This window comes from Mustela nivalis (genome assembly GCF_964662115.1).
Source record: "Mustela nivalis genome assembly, chromosome: 2".
Classification (NCBI taxonomy): Eukaryota; Metazoa; Chordata; class Mammalia; order Carnivora; family Mustelidae; genus Mustela; species Mustela nivalis.
In genome coordinates this window covers 91,139,712-91,160,471 of record NC_139021.1, presented here as the reverse complement: position 1 = coordinate 91,160,471, position 20,760 = coordinate 91,139,712, and the positions used below count along the sequence as shown (strand labels likewise).

General features: G+C 35.3%; 1 protein-coding gene across 11 annotated transcripts in view; it reads left to right on the top strand.

Annotated features, from left to right (window-relative positions):
• SPIDR (scaffold protein involved in DNA repair) overlaps positions 1 to 20,760 on the top strand; it is a 589,061-nt gene that overhangs the window by 390,414 nt on the left and 177,887 nt on the right. Inside the window, exon 1 of one of the 11 annotated variants that reach the window (XM_082718853.1) lies at positions 16,699 to 16,776. The exons of the other annotated variants lie outside the window; for them this stretch is intronic. The gene's annotated coding sequence lies outside the window, so the exon portion shown is untranslated. Of the gene's footprint in view, positions 1 to 16,698; positions 16,777 to 20,760 lie in introns of those variants that run through there. 11 annotated transcript variants of the gene reach the window in all.

The following is a 20,760-nucleotide window of genomic DNA, read 5'->3' as shown; positions in this document are numbered from 1 at the left end:
GGGTAGAAGACATGAACAGATATTTCTCCAAAGAAGACATACATATGGCCAATAGACACATGAAAAATGCTCAACATCAGTCATCATCAGGGAAACACAAATCATAATCACAATGAGATACCACCCAACATATAATTATTTTTAATAGTATCTTACAACCATTTGTATTTCTGTGATAGCATATTGTCTAATCTCCACATACTTGATTTTTTAATTTTCTTCTTGTAATTAATTTCTATTTTCATATCATTGTGCTCAGAAAAGATGCTTGATGTGGTTTCAGTCTTCATAAATATACTAAGACTTTTTTCTGGCCTAACATAAGATCTATCAGGTGAAAGTTCCATGTATGTTAGAGAAGAATGTGTATGCTAATGCTTTTGGATGGAATATTCTGTATATATTTCCATTATGTCCATCTGGCCTAATGTGTGGATTACAGCCAATATTTCCTTATTGATTTCTTTTTCCAGAGAAGGAAAAAAAGAGAATTAAAATGGTATACTATTAAAAAAAAAAACTATTTAAAAGCAATAATGGAGGAATTGGGAGAATAAAAAATAGATACATCATAAGGGAAAAATACATAAATGCTAGAAATGAATCCTTCTTTATCAGAATCACATTAAATGTAAATGGATGAAATCAACTATTAAAAGATAGACATAATCAGATTGGGCATGTAAAAAAGCAAAGCAACAAAGAAAAAAAATAAATGAATTAGACTCCATCAAAATTAAAATTATTGTGTATCAAAGGAATATTCCTGTGAGAATGAAAAGACAATCCACAGGATGGAAGAAAAAAATAGCTAATCATTTATCTGCTAAGGGATTAATCTCTGGAATATATGAAGGACTCCTACAACTTAACAACCACAACAACAAAACGAATTCAAAATGGGCAAAGGATTTGAATAGGCATTTCTCCATATATACAAGATATACAAATGACAGTTAAGCATATGGAAAGATAGTCAACATCATTAGTCATTAGGAAAATTCCAGATCAAAACCACAATGAGATACTACCTTATACACTTCAGGATGGTTATTATGGAAGAAATGGAAAATAACAAATGTTGAGGATGTTGAGAAATTGAAACCTTTGTGAAGTGTTGGTGGGATTGTAAAATGGTGCAGCTGCTATGCAGAACATTTTGACAATTCTTCAAAAAGCTAATCAGAGAATTACCATGTGATTCAGCAGTTCCTCTCCTAGGTGTATGTGCAAAGGAATGGAAAGCAGGGAATCAAACAGATTCACATACCAATGTTCATAGCATCATTATTCACCATAGCCAAAAGATGGAAAAACTAAGAGTCCATCAACAGATGAATAGAGTAATATGTATCCACCATGGAATATTATTTAGCCATGAAAAGGAATGAAGTTTGGATGCCTCGGTTGTACAGTCAGCTGGGCATCCAACACTTGGTTTCGCTTCAGGTCATAGTCTTGGGGTAATGGGGTTGAACCCCATGTCAGGCTCCACACTTGATATGGAGTCTGTTTGGGTTTCTCTCTCCCTCTGCCCATCCCCCTGCATGCTTGTTCGTGCTCTCTCTGTCCCTTCTCTCAAAAATAAATAATCTTTAAAAAAGCAGGGGGGATGAAAGTTCAAATATATGCTACAAAATGGATGTGAACCTTGAAAATCTTATGTGAAATGAAATAAGTCAGAAACAAAAGGACACATATTGTATGATTCCTTGTATATAACATACCTGGAATAAGCAAATTCATAGACTCAGATAAAAGAAGTTAACATGGATTAGGACTAAGGGAAATGGGGAATTATTGTTTAATGGACATAGAGTTTCTGTTTAGGGTGATGAAAAATTTTGGAAATAGTAGTGATAGTTGCACAATCTTGTAAATATGATTAATGCCAGTGAATTTTACACCTGAAATGTTTAATATGGCAAGTATTATGTTATACATATTATTCACAATTTTAAAATTAATAATGTTTTATCCTAAAAACTCCTGAACTTTATACCTCGGGTGAATTGTATATGTGAGTTATAGCTAAATAAAGCTATTTTTTTAAGTATCTATTGATATTAATGTCACAGATAACTGTTACTTTGGAAAATAACAAATCTTAAACTATTTTTAAAATTTAGTTCTAACCTTGTCCTGGTCTCTTCAGCTGAAAATAAGCTCTTCTTCAATTTATATACAAGGTTATTTGTATCTTTCTTAACTAATCACTTCCCACCAGGAATGATATGTATTTCCAGTAGAGGCAATTTGAGAATAATGGTAGCATGATTATCTCAAGAGATGCAGAAAAAGTATTTGACAAAATCCAACACCTTTTTACAAAACATTAAACAAACTAGAATACCCAGCTAATATTATATTTAATAATGAAAGATTGAATGGTTTCCCTTTAAAATCGGGAATAAGAATAGGAAATCTGCTTTTACCACATCTACTGAACAGTTTACTGGAATTTCTACCTAGGGCAATCAGGCATTAAGAGGAAATGAAAGGTATCTGGATTGGAAAGGAAGAAATAAAGCTATCACTTTTTATAGATGACATGATCTTAAATGTGGAAAACACTAAAGAACTCACTAAGAGACCATTAGAAGTAATAAGTAAGTTCAGCAAGTTTGCAGAAAAAAATCAATCTATTAAAATCAGTTATACTTTTGTACACTTGCAGTGAACAATCTGAAAATGAAATTAAGAAGCAGTTCTGTTTATAATAGCATAAAAAATAAAATTTTTAGGAATAAATTTAACAAAAGTACAGTATTTTTGCTCTGAAAACTATAAAACATTATTGAGAGAAACTAATATTGTTAAGATGGCAATACTCACCAAACTGATAGATTTGATACAATACCTATCAGAATCTCAGCTGGCTTCCTTATAGAAATCAGCCAATCCTGAAATTCATATGTATACTCACAGGACCCAGAATACCCAAAACAATCTTGAAAAAGATGAACAAAGTTGGAAGACTCATGCTTCCCAATTTTAAAACTTAATAAAAAGCTGTAGTAATAAAGAAAGTTTGTTACTGTCATAAGTATAAACATAGACCAGTGGAATAGATTAGAAAACCCAAAAATAAACCCATGTACCTATGGTCAGTTGATTTTTGTCAAGGGTGCTAAGGAGAAAGAATGGAGAAAGAATAGTCTTTTCAACAAATGTACTGCTGGATACCCACATGCAAAATAATGAAGTTGGATGCTCACCTGACACCACATAAAAAAGTAACTCAATATAAATCAAAGACCTAAATGTAAGAGCCAAAATATTAAAATCTTAAGAGAAAAGATAGAACTATATCTTCATAATTTGGATTTGGTAGTAGATTCTTAGATATGTCACTAAAAGCATAAACAACAAAAGAAAGAAAGATAAATTGCAAATCATCTAAATTAAGAAATTTTATGATTCAAAAGATACTATCAAAGTGAAAAGTACATTATGCTAAGTGAAATAAGGTAGACACACACAAAGATAAGTACTGTATGATCTCACTTACATGTAGAATCTAAAAATGTCAAACTCATGAAAAACAGAGTAGAAGAGTGGTTACTAGGAGCCTAGGGGTCAGGGTAGGTGTCAGGGTAGGTGTTAGTCAAAGGAGTCAAACTTTGAACTGTAAGAAGAATAAGTTCTGGAGACCTGATCCACAACATGGTGACTACAATTAATAATACTATATTGTATATTTTAAATGAGTAAATCTTGAGTGTTCTCATCACCCAAAAAAGAAAGGTAATTATGCACGGTGATGGATATGCTAATTAGTTTGACTGTGGTAATCATTTCACAGTATGTTCGTATATAAGAACATCAGATTGTACACTTCAAATATACACAATTGTTATTTGTCATTTATACCTCAGTAAAGCTAGAAGAAAAAAGAAAGTGAACCTACAGATGGGAGGCAGTATTTGCAAATTATAGCTGATAAGTGACCTGTGTATGGAGTATATAAAGCGTGCTTACAACTCAATAATAAAAAAGACAATCCATTTCTTAAGGCAAAGAGTATAAACAGATGTTTCTACAAAGAAGACATATAAATGCCAATAAGAGTAAAGATTAAGGAGGCACCCAAGTTGGTTAATGGGTTGGGCAGCTGACTCTTGATTTTGGCTCAGGTCATGATCTCGATGTCCTGGGATAAACCCGCCTCAGACTCTGCACTCAATGGGGAGTCTGCTTGAGGATTCTCTCTCTCTGTCTCCCCCTGACTCAGACACATGTGCACACTCTCTCTAACATAAATAAATAAATCATTTTTTAAAAGAGCGATGATAAGGTCATGGGTTTTCAAATCAGGCTGCCTCTATTTTAATCTTGGTCCACCGCTTATTAGCTGTGTACTTTTAGGGAATTACTGCACTTCTTTTTGCATCAAAGGATCTTCTATGAAGTGCACAGGACTTAATGACCTGGAAGGTGTTGGGCATATGGGAAGCATGAATTGTTAGCTGCAGTTGGCCCCCTTTATTTGTCTTTATAAGCTCACTCATACTATAGTACCATCACTACCAACTTAGGAGACTGAAGCCCTGGTGTTAGTCTTGGCCTTTTTGCTGATCTGCTATGCAAATCATGCAGTCTTTACCTCTAAAATGAATTCTGTATAGCTAACTTTCTTCCCAGGATAATTATAAGAATCATATGAGGTCATTTAAGGAGAATTAATTTATAAAGTGCTCATTTAATTGATGTATAAAATGCAAATCATTGTAATAGTAAACAAAATTATTAAACATGATGATAAACATAATAACAGTATACATTATTATGCTTTCCCTCTCCTAATAGACTAAGCTCTTTATCAAGCTAATCCTTTTGTTATTTGTGTCTGTTGGTATACTGAGTAATTTCTTGTATATAATCAGTGCTTGGTAAATGCCCTGGGGGACAATTTAATTGAAATAGTCTAGGGGCACCTAGATGGCTCAGATGGTTAAGCGTCTGCCTTCAGCTCAGGTCATGATCCCAGGGTGCTGGAATGAAGTTCCGCATCAGGCTCCCTGCTCAGGGCCTGCTTCTCCCTCTCCTTCTGCTGCTCCCCCTGCTTGTGCTCTCTCACTCTCTCTGTCAAATAAATAAAATCTTTTTTTTTTTTTAAGATTTTATTTATTTATTTGACAGAGAGAAATCACAAGTAGATGGAGAGGCAGGCAGAGAGAGAGAGGGAAGCAGGCTCCCTGCCGAGCAGAGAGCCCGATGCGGGACTCGATCCCAGGACCCTGAGATCATGACCCGAGCTGAAGGCAGTGGCTTAACCCACTGAGCCACCCAGGTGCCCCCAATAAATAAAATCTTTAAAAAAAAAAAAAAGAGAGAGAAAAGAAATAGTTTAAACTTTGAAATATTATAAAATACCTGGATATTATTTGGCTTTCCTGAGAGGATGCTATGGACTATTTAGAATATAATATCAATAATCTATTTGGGTTTTTTTTTTAATATTTTATTTATTTATTTGACAGACAGAGATCACAAGTAGGCAGAGAAAGAGGTAGAGAGAGAGGAGGTATCAGGCTCCCTGCTGAGCAGAGAGCCCGATGCGGGGCTCGATCCCCGGACCCTGGGACCATGACCTGAGCCAAAGGCAGAGGCTTTAACCCACTGAGCCACCCAGGCGCCCCTATTTGGTTTATTTTGACAAAGATAACCTACATAATCTTTACTGTTGTAAATATTTACTAAGGTATAAATACTATAGCTCCTCAGAGTGATAGTTTACAACCTTAACATACATATATCTTTATGTATATATAAGTTTTAGGGTGCCAAGAATTAAATTAGTAAGTATTATCAATAATAAACTTGTGAAAGCAGATATAAACACTAGTTCAATTCTTACATTATTTTCTTTGGAGATCTGCTTTGCAAATGAGAAATGTTTAAAGACAAAAATGGAATATGGAAAAGGCTTCTATTCAGATAGGTCTGTTTCTCACACTCTCACACACATTGACTTTGTGACATTGTCTCTGATGGAGCTAGAGCTTTGCCATTACCTGCCCCCAAGGAAGCCCACTAAATAGAGTACAGAAAGAAATGAGCATTAAATGACCAATACCCTATGAATAGAAGAAAATGACTCCATCACTGATGAAAACAAATCTTTATGTGCTTTATCTTTATATTAACAAAACAAGACCATTTTGTATTTGTTAAGCAGAAAGTCATTCACAAGGACGCGTGGGTGGCTTACTCTGTTAAGTGTCTACCTTCAGCTCAGGTCATGATCCCAGGGTCCTGGGATGGAGTCCCACATCTGCCTCTCCCTCAGCCTGCTGCTCCTCCTACTTGTTCTCCTTCTCTTTGACATACAAATAAATAAAACCTTAAAAGAAAAAGTCATTCGCTTTAAGATTTAGATAGTAAGTTTGACACAGATTAGCTTATAGTATAAAATGACTTGAAGTTCTATTTAAAAAAAGGTATCTAAATTATGAAGGGAAACTTCTTCACAATGAACTTTTGAGAGCCGAGTCCAGTTGCTGCTTGTCCTGATTGTCCCCTGTAGGGTTCAGCATAGTGCCGGGCAATGTCAAATCTGGGGAGACAAGGAAGTGTGGGTGGATGCAGAGTGGGTGGTTGTAGCTAAGTTTATGTTTTCAAGGTGATATGACTAACCTTCAGGAATGGAGAGTTGACAGTGTAATGGCACACTGGTTTCTCTGTGGCTCCACACTTCTTCAGAAAGGGCATGCTTAGGAATCCTCTGTGATAACCTGGGAGTGTCAGGATGTGTTGAGTCTGTCATGAAAGTGGTGGCTGCCCAAACATGCCCCTGTTCTACACCCACATTTGTGGGGGCTACATTACAATCTGAGGCCGGAGCCAGGCAGCTCTCAGGAGGACATGTGAGAGCGGCCAAGTCTAGTACAAGGTAATGGGAACAAGACAGAGGAGAAACTAAGCTTGGGTGGTTTCATCCCTCCCCCTGATTAATCCTTACCAGGACTTACAGCATTCAGATAGTTCTAGCATCTCAGAGAAAGTTTTCTTTTGCAGAGGACAGTCTTACTTTCTAAGGATGAAAAACTGTATATATGTTTCTGACTCTGGTTAGTGTAATGTCTCTCTCATGGGTGGTTTGTAGCTCACCTTGGGGTGTTATTTTGATATTAGCATATAACACACCCTGCTATGGTTTTGCTGTGCTCTGGTTGCTATGTGACATTGTGAGGTTTCTGCTGTCCTTATTTGCTCTAATTTCTTTGTGAAAATAAGCAGTGCCACTCAAGAGAAGTATGTGTAAAATAAAGTTTTGATCCCAGAGTGTTTTTATTGCTTGTATAATTTAAAGCAGTGCTCTTCAACCGGAGTTGCACATTTGTCTAGTTTAACTAAGGTTTTTTCCATTTGAAGTTAGACTAAGCTTAGTATTTGCCTATTTGTGGTAATAATTAAACCTAGGCTTTGTATTTTTGAGGACAATATTTCTTGGTCTTATTTTACTGATTCTTTTATTTTAGTAGTGTCAATTTCAGCTCTTCTGTGATCATTGTCTTCCTAAATTCTTTTTAATTGCCATTTAGCATGAATCCTTTTGTTCTAAATTTCATAAATTTTCAACTGAAATTTCAGTTTGGAACATTTCGTGGATTTTTAGAAAAGCAATTTTCAATCCATTTCACTTACTTTTACCCCTTTCTTTTCTCAGTACACTATTCAAATACTATAGTCTGTTCCTTGTATTTTGTGCCATCTCAGGTTTTATTGTTGAAATCAAAAGATTTAACCATTAAAACATTTTTATATATGAACTTTATCTGCTTCTGTCGAGCTGACCTGCATTATTTATGGTGACCATTATTAGAATTCTTTTTTGTACCTTTTAAAATATGTTGTCAGGGACGCCTGGGTGGCTCGGTTGGTTGGACGACTGCCTTCGGCTCAGGTCATGATCCCGGAGTCCTGGGATCGAGTCCCGCATCGGGCTCCCAACTCCACGGGGAGTCTGCTTCTCTCTCTGACCTTCTCCTCGCTCATGTTCTCTCTCACTGTCTCTCTCTCAAATAAATAAATAAAATCTTTAAAAAAATAAAAATAAAAATAAAAAATAAAATATGTTGTCACCTTGTTGCCTTTATTCATCTTTAATGATCTGAATCTATTTACAAATTATTAAATTATTCAAGTGAATAGTTACTATGATGTTTATTGATAAAGTAGTTTTTTAACCAGTGTTTCTTCTCAATTAGAATTTAAAAACTAGACAACAAACCAAATAAACCAATAGTCTACTGTGTTTACTCATTTAAAATCAGTAAATCTTCAGCCCATCCTGAACCAGTTTCTTCTTCTGAGAGCTCTTGTAAAAATTAGCATAAGTAAAAACTGAGTCACCACCTCTAACCCTTTGCTTGTCTTGGGTATTGGCACTTCATCTTTTTATTTCTAAGTTTCCATGTTCTTTGAAAATGGTTCCCACAGTTGAGGTTTGTGGTTATTGACATCCTAGAGTTGAAATAGGCTTTGTTACCTGTATTTTTAGAAATGTATATAATTCTGATTAAAAATGGTACACCAAAGATTTCCCAATTTTTTTAAAAAGATTTTATTTATATATTAGAGAAAGAGATAGGACACACAGAGGAAGAAAGGGTGGGAGATGCCTCGATCCCAGGACCCTAAACTCATGACCTGAGCCAAAGGCAGATGCTTAACCAACAGAGCCACGAGGCACCCCAAGATTTCTCAATTTCAGTAGCTTAAAAAGTATCATTGTTTTGTTTAAATAACATTAAATTGTATTGAAATGATAGTTGTAAATGGTTTGTTATGAGAAAGATACTATTTTGAAAATTTTCTAGAATAATTTTTATAAATTCAAGGTCTTTGAAGAACAATATTTTATATAAAACATTTTAATGTATCAAATAGTTTCATATCCATTATTCCTTAAAATGCTCTAATAAAAATGTTTCTATACCCACATACAAGACAAAATGGATTCTGTTGGTTTAGGTGATACAATCCAGATCATTTTGCTTGTATAGGACAAAACTGATGCTTGAACCCAAATCTCTAGACTCATATTCTGTGTGCTGTGCCACCCTGCTGCTCTGAATAAACACTTTACACCTAGAAAAAATGTGGAGTGGTGTATTAGATGTTTCCAAAAATGTGTATACTGTTGACTTATTGATACTACGGATGAGATGCACAGGAGGCTTCGTTAACTCGATCAAGTGAAGAAAAGTGTCAAATTGTAATTTTCTCTGTGGCAGTTGAGCTGTGGGCCCAGAGATTTACTGAATGATTTTTATCTCTTTCTTCCGCTGCATAGAGTGAGATCTTTATTTTATTATACAGCATGTGTTCCTGATTAAAACTCTTCAAAGTATAGGGATAGAGGGAACATTCCTCACCTTCATAAACTCTATCTATGAAAAACCCACAGAGAATATCATTCTCAGTGGGGAAAACTGACAGCCTTCCCACTGAGATCAGGAACACCACAAGGATGCCCACTCTCGCCACTGTTGTTCAACATAGTACTAGAACTCCCAGCAACAGTAATCACACAACAAAAAGAAATAAGAGGTATTCAAATTGGCAAAGAAGAAGTCAAACTCTCTCTCTTCACGGATGACATGATACTTTATTTCCAAAAGACTTTACCCTCAAACTACTAGAACTCATACAGCAATTCAGTAATGTGGCAGGATACAAAATCAATGTATAGAAATCAGTTTTTTAATACACTAGCAATGAAAATATAGAAAGGGAAATTAGAGAATCGATTCCATTTACTATAGCACCAAGAACCATAAGATACCTGGGAATAAACTTAACCAAAGAGGTAAAGTATCTGTACTCAAGGAGCTAGAGAACACTCATGAAAGAAACTGAAAAAGACACAAAAAAAATAGTGGAACATGTTTTAATGCAGCAAAGTAGCTGAAAGGTGATAATCAGCCTTTTGATTGTTAGAGTCACAAACCCAACTCTGTAGAGAGATGGTACTGTCATAGCACAAATCTAAAATGAGAGGGGGGTGGGCTATAAAATTGTGACACTGGGGAAAAGAAAATGTTGAATCATAGGTAGGTGAGTCAGTTTGGTCATATTTGAGAGTTACTCAAATAGGAAGTGATTGTTACATAATTTACCCAATGATTTGAGGCAATTTATTATTAAAGAAAATATTTATTTAAATGTTTATTTATACATATTAAAAAATACACTTTTACTGTGGAAGGAAAAAAGACACAATAATACAAAGAACATAAAACATTATCTGTATATAATCCTTTAATCTAGGGACAAATTACTTAATTTTTTGGTGCAGATCATTCTAGCACTTTGTCTTTCTAAGAACATTATCTTAGTAAGATCCAGTCCGACCATTTTGGGATCACATAGTTGTTATAGGCCTAAGTCTGTTTTTCTAATTAAACGGAATAACAGCAATGGTATAACCCACAATTTTATTAAATGTATTTTTTGAATTGGGATTTTAATGCTGTCATTCATATAGCTTTCTCATGATTTCTTAAATACTTTTTGTTAGAAATTTAGATTCTTTGCTATATCTATATTAAATGAGTATAATTAATATTTTTATATATAAATCTTCTTCACATCTCTGATTATTTCATTAGTGTAGATTCTTTACAGTGACTTTGTTGAGTAAAACTATATGGACATTTCTAAGACCTTTAATTATCCAGTTGTATATAGAAGTGGATTTGCTACAACAACCCAGAGAAAACTCAATTTTTCTAAGATATCCTATCTTTCATTGTAAAAATTACGTTAATCTCTAGAGATTTTAGAAATAGCCAGTATGTAGTAATATTAGCTCCTATTTTAAAGAACAGCTAGTCTGTGTGCCAGGCATTATACGTAAGTCATCTGCACGTGTGGCTTGTATATACATACCTACTCTCACAGTAACATCATTAGGTATGTATGATCCCCTTTTTACATATGAAAAAGGTCTGGAAATTGATGTAATTTGATTAAGACAAAATAGGCAATAAGTGGCAGAGCTAGAATTTAAACCCAAGTCAGTGTGACTTCAAACCAGGTTTTTCTTCCTGTTTTGTTCTCCTTGTATTTCCTGTCAAGTTCTGGCAGAACTTTCATTACCAAATAAAAGTGTGGGATCTGTGCCTTGAAAAGAAAATTTACAACCACTGGCGGAAACATGGTGTTTCTTTCTTTAAATTGCCATTCCAGTGGCCCTGTGCCTTGAAAAGGAAATGATCAGATCAATGACATATTTGTCAAGAGAGCTAGACTTCTGGTTTACAAAGGAAGTTTATTCTCATATTTTATACCCTTCTGTGAATTCATCTTAAATGTTATTTACTATACTATTAACTTTCAAACAGAAATAAACTGCTCCACAATGTTATGTTTATTTGGATAAAAGGGGAATTAGACAAAGTGTATTCTGGGAATTTAAAAATAGTACACACAATTATAAATGTCAGTGTTCTGCAGTGGTCTTATCAGTTTCTTAGTCTAATTTGGATATGAATGTGAAAGAAAGACATTTGAACACAGTAAAAAAGTTGAAAATAAAGTATAAGCCTGAAACCTCTTATTTCTGAAGTTGGCTTAATTTTTCAGTTTATAGAGGTTTACTAGGACATCTGTTTTTAAACTTTCCTTTTTTAAAAAGTATTTTTATTTATTTCACACACACACACACACACACACACACACACACACACGGAGAGAGCGAGAGAGAGCACAGCCAGCGAAGCCACAGAGGGAGAGGGGAAAACGGGCTGTCTGATGAGCAGGGAGCCCAGTGCTGGGCTCAATCCCAGGACCCTGGGATCATGATCTGACCCAAAGGCAGATGCTTAACTGATTGGGCCACCCAGGCACCCCTTTAAATTTTTCTTCAAGTAAATTTGATGTTGGTAGGGGGGAAAGAATGCCCGTTCACTCTTTAAATGACTGAGAAGATAGGCAGGAAATTTTGCTATTTTTAAAAATTCATAACAAAAATCATTAACATTGTCTTGTCACCAACTTAGATTTAGTGCCCATGTGCTGGCGTAAGTGTCCACAGTAGGGGACATTGTTGGTCGTAAAGTTTGTGAAGTTAGTCACTGGACATAGTAGCCTCTTTCAAATCTAATCAATTAATGATCAAAAAGCATTTACTGATGAGTAGAATGTGGTATTGTTTATCCTGAAAATCAGAATTTTTAGATAGCTCCATGGAACTTTCTGCAGTGATGGAAGTGTGTTGTCCACTATGATAAGCATAGCCACATGGAATACTAGAAATGTGGCTCATGCAAATTATGGAATTGCATCTTAAAATTTATTTCATTTAATTTAAATTGGATTAGCTACAAATGCTTGTGGCTCCCTTATAGGCACAGGTGTAGAAGTTGACTCTAAATGATCTGTTATCACCAGCGACCTCCCTCCTTTGCAGCTTGTCAAACTGCCCAGCACTTGATAGGAACTAGAAGCATAATCTCCTATATTCCCACCTAAATTTCATGCATTCTTTTTTTTTTTAAGATTTTATTTATTTATTTGACAGAGATCACAAGCAGGCAGAGAGGCAGGTAGAGAGAGGAGGAAGCAGGCCCCCCGTTGAGCAGAGAGCCCGATGCGGGGCTTGATCCCAGGACTCTGAGATCATGACCCGAGCCGAAGGCAGTGGCTCAACCCACTGAGCCACCCAGGCGCCCCAATTTCATGCATTCTTGTTAGCCTGATCTAATCCTGTAGGGTAGCTAACCAACTCCTGTAAATTTGTATCACTTCCTCTTCTCATGCTTTGGTTCCTCCAGGAATAATGGCAGGAGCTTTCTTGCCAGTGTACAAGAGGTGAGTCTCATTCTTGTTCCAGGAAGGTAGCCTGGTATCTTGGAAAAAGAAGAGACTAGCTTTAAAGCCAGATTCTTTATATTTCAGCCCTGGAATGGACCAGTGGTATAGAAGTGATTGTTATTTAGCCTTCTCTGAAGATTGAGTTAATCATATTTATTCTATGGAGTGAAGACTGAAAGGACTGTGTACTAAGAGTGTAGGCCAGTGCAGTAAGACCTAGCAGAATATTTAACAGTAAGTATCAGTAGCAGAGAAAGTGTTAGGCAAATTAGCATATTGAGTAGGTAACAGAAAAGTAATATTTACTTCTACCAACCTGTAATTCTAGTTAATCTTGGAAAGAAAATGGACCTTGGAAATAACACTGAATAACCCTAGGCTTTGCCACACAGTAGACGGTGACTAATGTGAAATGACTGAAGATAAAACTCACAGTGGCAACAGCAGTGCTGACAGCCTCACACCCTGAGCCCTTGCCAGGTGTAAAGCTGAATGGAGAACACATCAGTTCATTAATTTCATTCTCACAAGAGATCTGTGGAGTACCTCTAGCTACTGTTAATACTCCCATTTTATAGAAACAGAGTCGTAGATGGAATTTGTGCACAGTCACACAGCTAATAAATAGCAACACCAGGATTTAAATCTAAGACATCTTAGATCCAAAACTCCTATCTTCTCTCTGGCATCTCAAATTATTGTGTGATATGCAGGAGACATTCATGTGCCTGAATGCTCCCCCCCTTAGAACTTTCATTTTCCCAAGCCCTCATTTTAAATCTGTACCATTCCCAGATTCCTACTTGTATCTGATTGAGCCATTTAAAAGTCATACACTTCTTTATAATGTATCTGGTAAATAGGAATAAATTTTTATTCATCAGTTTAGGAAACATCTGTTGTGTTCCTTGCTGATGTCAAGTACTGTTTGGTGCTCAAAAATCAAAGATAAAAATGAAACAGCTGATATATTTTAGTAGCTGAGGATTTCTTTGTAGCAACAGACAAAAACACATCCATGTAAAAAGCATTCTCAGTGCACAGAGAAAATAACAACTTTTCCAAAGAAGCTAGAAGGACTGGCATTCATTCAAACATTTTTTGTTTTTGTTATTGTTGAACCAACCCATCAAGACCTCTCACAGAGACATTTTAGAAGAGACTTCATTAATATGAAGAAGTCTATCCTCTGCCTCCCCATAAAAATCCATGTTCATTCTATTGTAGCACAAAGAATGTTTTACTGCACTTTGTTGCTTCCATGATGTATGGCCCTACATGGATCCTAAGCCCTCTCAACTCCACACTCAAATGGCCCGGCCTCTCCTGGTGTATACACTAGCCACATTTTGGCCTGGAGTAGGTAAGGCTTACAGATGAAACTAAACTGTAAACAAAATTGGTTGGTTTCTCCCAAGCATGTCTTCAGTGAAAAGAAAAATTAAACCTAGATTATGTTCTTCAGGAAACTACAGTTCCTACTCCAATCTTCTTTAGCTAGTTAGCCCTTAGAAGAGGAAAGGAAAGAAGGAAGAAGGGAAAAGAAAATTCTGCTTGTCTTTGTTTCCTTTGGGTCACTGCCTTAATTCTATTAACCCATTAATCCTCTTTGCTACCACCACAGATTTGCGTGAATTCTTCCTGGATAGTAAACAAGCAAATTAACCTTATTTTATGTTTCAGAATGGATAGTTTGCTTTTTAAGGGGTTATGTGTCAACACAATCACCCTTGTCAACATATTTAGTGCAAAATATAGTCTTGATTTAATCAGTTGCTAGACACAAAAAACTTGAAAACACGTTAACTAGTGGGAAAATAAAAGAACATTGCTCAAAAACCTTGGACTTCCTGAATACAAGTTGTATACAGGGTATTTCACACTTTGTCACTGTTGATAGTGATAGAACTGTCAACCTTTGAAATGATAGAAAATGAAAAGATATCACTTGGTTTTCCTTCTCTGATCTCAATGACTTTTTTTTTCTTTAAGTCTATTGTTTCCTGTTTACTTGAGTTCTATATATAACATTCTCAGGTGAGGAGAAATGTAAATGGTTCTTAATGTAAAATGTGTTTGAGCATTCGTTTCTTCTTTCAGAAAACATTTTGACAAATTGTCATCTTTATTAAACATACAGTATTCTCTATTTTTTTTTAAAGATTTTATTTATTTGTCAGAGAGCACTTGATAGCACAAGCGGGGGAATGGCAGGCATAGGAAGAAACAGTCTCCTCACTGAGCAAGGAACCCAATGTAGGACTCAATCCCAGGACCCTGAGCCAAGGCAGACTCAACCTACTGAGCCACTCAGGTGCCCCAAACATACAGTATTCTCTATTAAAAACAAAAACAAACAAAAAGATTTCTACCAGGAAACCTTATTACTTGGACTCCTTTGAAGAAGACTGTTACTTTCTAGTTTTTTGTGAATTTCATTTGTGTGAATAACTCTCCCATATTTTAGCCCATCCTGCTGCCATCTCAAGGATGCTCTGAAAGTTTATTAGAAAGTAAATGCATATTCTTCAGTGTCATGGTAATGTTCACTGGTGTTGTTAGTTGTATGTATGATTTGTCAAGTGACGTTTAACACCTTAGGTTTGCTTTTATTTTCATTTTGATCTTGAGAAATGCTAGTTAAATATGCTGTAATATTAATCTTAATCCATACATGCTCTGTAAACTTTCTTTTTTGGTCATCATGTTAACATTTGTAGTGATAAGATACATCAAGAGATGATTGTAAGGTCTATAGGCATTATTGGATTGCAATAGTTGCAATCCTATAGATTGCAATAATCTATAGGATTATTGGATTGCAGTGGGATGCCTAGTTGGTTCAGTCTGTTAAATGTCTGCCTTCAGCTCAGGTCACAATCCCAGAGTCCTGGGATCAAGTCCCGCATCGGACTTCCTGCTCAGAGCAGGAAGCCTGCTTCTCCCTCTAATTACCTCTCTCTCTCTCCCTGACAAGATAGATAGATAGATAGATAAATAAATAAATAAATATTGGATTGCCGTATAAAATGGAATTGAGAGGTCATGCTACCTAGAAAAATAATGGTGGAACCATGGATGTGGATGCTGAAAAACTCTAACTTCCTTTTCCTAGTAGTAAAGGAAATTGAACATGTGAATTTCTTTTTAAGAGATTCAGTGATACGGTAGTGTGACATACTTGTTCATCACGTAGAAACTAAATTATGGTCATTGCCAACGGGCAGTCTCTGGAGGCCTCCATGCATCTCTTCTTTGTGCTTTCACCCTCCTTGACCCATGACACCCCTCACCTGGCTCCCTCGCCTTGGAAGACTTCCCTAACCACAGTGGGATTAATCACAGAGCGTCCTCCCTTGGGGTATTCTATCTCAGGAATACCCTTTTCCTTCTCAGTAAAACCATCCACTCAGCCTTCTTGTCTCTGACTGGATTCCTAGTGCCCAACATATCATAGGTGTTCAGTAAAAAGAGTGAAATAAATCAAATGCATCTAGATATGGGTTTAAGGACTTTCAGTATCTACTAGGCTTCCAAATCTTGTTATTAGTTGTATCATTATTTGAATTAATTTCCCAAATTCTCTGAGTGTAAAAAGTTAGAGCTGTGACTGAAATTTCATACTTCCCATATTATACTAAATCATTTTAAACCTCATTCAAATTCCCTAATTCAGATTATGTTTACCCGTGTCATTGCCTTTGAAGATAAATGGTACTTGTGAGTACATGAGATATTTGAACAAGATTTCAAGTGTGTTTACCTTAGAGAATCAATTATTTTTCAAATCTCAGTATTATTTGTACAGAAACAAGTGATATGCTAGTCAAAAACTAGTCATACCTGCCCACAGATACAGAGAAGATATTGGTGGTTTTCAGAGGCAGGGAATGGGGGCAGGAAACAGGAGTGAAGGGGTTCAAATTGCACAGACTTCCAGTTATAAAACAAGTAAGTCCTGGGGATGTAATGTACATCATGGTGACTATACTTAATAATACTATATTGTATATTTGAAAGTTGCTAAGAGAGTTGAACTTAAAAGTTCTCATCACAAGAAAAAAATGATTGTAACTATATATGATGATGGATGTTAACTAAACTTATTGTTTAGTTAGGTAATCATTTTGCAATATATACAAATATTACTCATTATATATACCTGAAACAATATAACATGATATGTCAATTATACCTTAATTTTTTTTTAAGATTTTATTTATTTATCAGAGAGAGAGAGGGAGAGAGAGCGAGCACAGGCAGACAGAGAGGCAGGCAGAGGCAGAGGGAGAAGCAGGCTCCCTGCCAAGCAAGGAGCCCAATGTGGGACTCGATCCCAGGACACTGGGATCATGACCTGAGCCGAAGGCAGCCGCTTAACCAACTGAGCCACCCAGGCGTCCCAATTATACCTTAATTTTTAAAAAATTAGTTATATCTATTTAGAAGGCTTGCCAAAACTTTCTTTTTTCTAAGGAGTATAATTTTAATTTGTGATTTAAAGTAATGAAACAAACATTCTTACAAATCATTTTTATTCTAGACTAATTGAGTTTGATTAGCTTGAATCAGGAAGAATTTTACTAAATGTGTATATTAGATATTTTTGTTGTATGTATAATTAAATAAACATTTGTGTCATCATTAGATTAAAGTTTCCCCTTCTTTTCTGCAGAAGATGGAGGGGTGGATGAGCTGGCCAGATGCTCCAAAAGCATGGCCTGAGTTCTTACTCTCTCATAGCCCTACTGCTAGGCCAAATAACCATTATTTTTACCTTGGGTTTCCCCTTCTTTTAAGCAAAGCTAGCAACACTGATATGTGTGTGTGTGTGTATATATATATATATATATATTTTTTTTTTGAACATAAGTAATTACTCAGCCACATTTCAAAATAGAGTTAAAACTTTTTTTGTTAAATTTGTAGTGACTTGTTTAATTATCAAAGAGGCCCAGATTAATAGTTACAAGTTAACTTTTCTAATAATTTTTAAAAGTTTTTAAGACTTTAAAAAATCTGCCTGTTTGAGAGGACACTATTTATTATGAACTCTGCAATCTCTGGGAATCTGGAAGTTTCTGAATTTGAGTTAACCCTAACTTTGCTACCAAAGTGGAGGGCTGGGTGAGTAAACAGAAATGCTGTGATACTGCAAAATGATACACATTTAATTAAGGACATCCCTTTTTCCAAAGGCATTATTTTAATGTTTATTTTTGTTAATTGCCTATTAACTAACTTCATTTTTTTCCCATTTGAAATTAAAAGAGCTCAGGTCATGATCCCAGGGTCCTGGAATCAAGCCCCACGTCAGGCTTTCTGCTCAGCGGGGAGCCTGCTTCCCTTCTTCTCTTTCTGCCTGCCTCTCTGCCTACTTGTGATCTCTGTCTTTCAAATAAATAAATAAAATCCTTATTAAAAAAAAAAAGACTTATGTTTCTAATAGGCAAATGTTAAAATATGGAGTGTTAAACTTCATTTTTATTAGCTAATAAAAATGTAAGCTTTATAATAGAGATTAGCAAAGCATTTGAAACATTTTAAGAAGTTCTTTAGGTCTGTTCATAAATAAGAAGAAAATGAAGGAAGATGAACAAAAACACCAAGAATAAGATGCTTGAGATCATGGTTATATTTATACAGTTATCTGATATAGTTGCATTGAGGACAGGCCAAATATATTAAGGTTTTTTTATTCATTTTGATGCAATAATCCTGCATCTATCATGAGTCTATTCACTTTGTCAACAAGAGATCCAAAAAAACGAGCCCCTTTTGGGTTTGTATATGTGTTTGTAAATTATGCCACTTCTGCAGATAAATTGCTCATAATTAGACATGTGGTCCTACCCAGGAGACAAAGAACATCTAATGCTTTTGAAATCAATGAATTAACTTTCTCTTGGAAAAGTGATTATGTTAAGTAAGGAAGATATCTTTTTTTGGACCTGAGCTAAGTAGAATAAATAGAAGGTTAAACTCATTAAAATAATTTTGAAAATTGTAGGGAATGTTAGTAGCATAGAAGGAAGGCTAAATTAAACTTTTACTTCATTGGAATGGGTTGCTATTTTTTTTAAGATTTTATTTATTTACTTATTTGACAGACAGAGAGTACATGCATGTGAGCAGGGGAGGAACATAGAGGGAGGGAGAAAGAATCTCCAGCACTCTGTGTGGAGCATGGAACCTGACGAAGGGCTCACTCTCATGACCCTGAATCATGACCTGAACTGAAACCAAGAGTCAGAGTTTCAACCAACTGAGCCACCCTGGTTTGCTATTTTTAATTCAGTTTAAGCTTAGTGGCCTTAAACAAGACTGAATTGGGCAGAACATAGTTCTAATATTGGTAATGTTTATCTGTAAACTGAAAGATTCTAAATATAAAAATTTTACTAGAGCTTGCTTCTTCACTTAGTTGTTTAAATAATATTACTTTATCTTAGTTTTTTAAATTAAGTTGAAAGAAAAGGGTGGAAGTTTATGGTATCTTTCATCCATCTTGTTGTGTGGAACATATTTACATTTTTACCCAGACAGTACTAGACACTGTGCCCCAACCCTCCCCTTTTATTATAGCCTCTTCTTGCTGACTCTGTATCTCTGTCCCTCCCTTCCTCGTGTGTGTGTGTGTGTGTGTGTGTGTGTGTAGATCTGTCTCCATCTCTCATAATTTGTTTCTTACTTCTGGTTACCATACATATAGCCTATAGGCTTAAAACCTCACTATTGCAAATTTGTATTCGGATTGATTATATGGAAATATACTAGAGCTTTAAACCCTGACAACCACTAATATGTTCTGTATCTCTTTAGGGATTATTTGTTTTTCACTCAGCATAATTCCCTGGAGATTTATCCATGTCATCCTGTGTATCACTAGTTTCTTCCTTTTTATTGCTGAATAGTGTTCTTTGATGTGGATTTAACAGTTTGCTTAACCATTCACACCCAATGGTTACATTTAAATTTCCAATTCGAGACTATTATGAATACAACTATTATGAACATTCCTACATAGGTTTTTGTTTAAACATAAACGCCCAGGAGTGCAGTGGATTGTATGGTAATTGCATATTTAGTGTTTTTCCAAAATAGCCAAAATTTTTCTGAGTAGGTATATACCTTTACATTCCCACCAGCAATGTTTGAGCAGTCCAGTTTTTCTAGATCTTCATCTGCTATGGTGATATCACTATCTTTTGTTTTAACCGTTTTGATAGTATAGAGGTATTATATACCTCTCTGGTTTTAAAGTGTGTTTTCTTAAAGACTAATGACATTGAACATCTTTTGATGTACTGATTTGCCATTTGTATATCTGTTTGGTGAATTGTCTGTTCATGACAGTTGTCCATTTTTTAATTGTTCATTTCTTCATACTCACTTTTCAGATTTCTTTATATATTCTAGGTCATTGCCCTTTCTTAGATATGTGATTTGCAACAGTATCTTCCTCTCTAGGTTCTTTTTGTCCTCTTTTTAAAAACTTGTTTTTTATAATTCAATTAATTAACATACAATGTATTATTTGTTTCAGAGGAGGAAGTCAGTGATTTGTCAGTCATATATAATACCCAGTGCTTATTACATCATGTGCCCTCCTTAACGTCCATCATCCAGTTTCCCCATCCCCCACTTCTTTTTGTTCTTTTTTTAGCAAGGTCTTTCTCAAAGCAAAAGTTTTTAGTTTTGATGAAGTCCAGTTGTCAATCTTTTTTTCTTTTTAGGGTAATTTTTTTTTTTTTGTCTCAAATCTAAGTACTCTTTTCCTAGCCCAAGTATTGAAGATTCTCTCCAATATTTTTTTTCTAAAAGTTTTGTCTTTATAGTTTATCTTCATTATCAATTTTGAGTTAAATTTCATATAAAGTTTGAGATTTCATTTGAAGCTCATGCTTTTCTGATTATGAATATCCAAAGTCTACT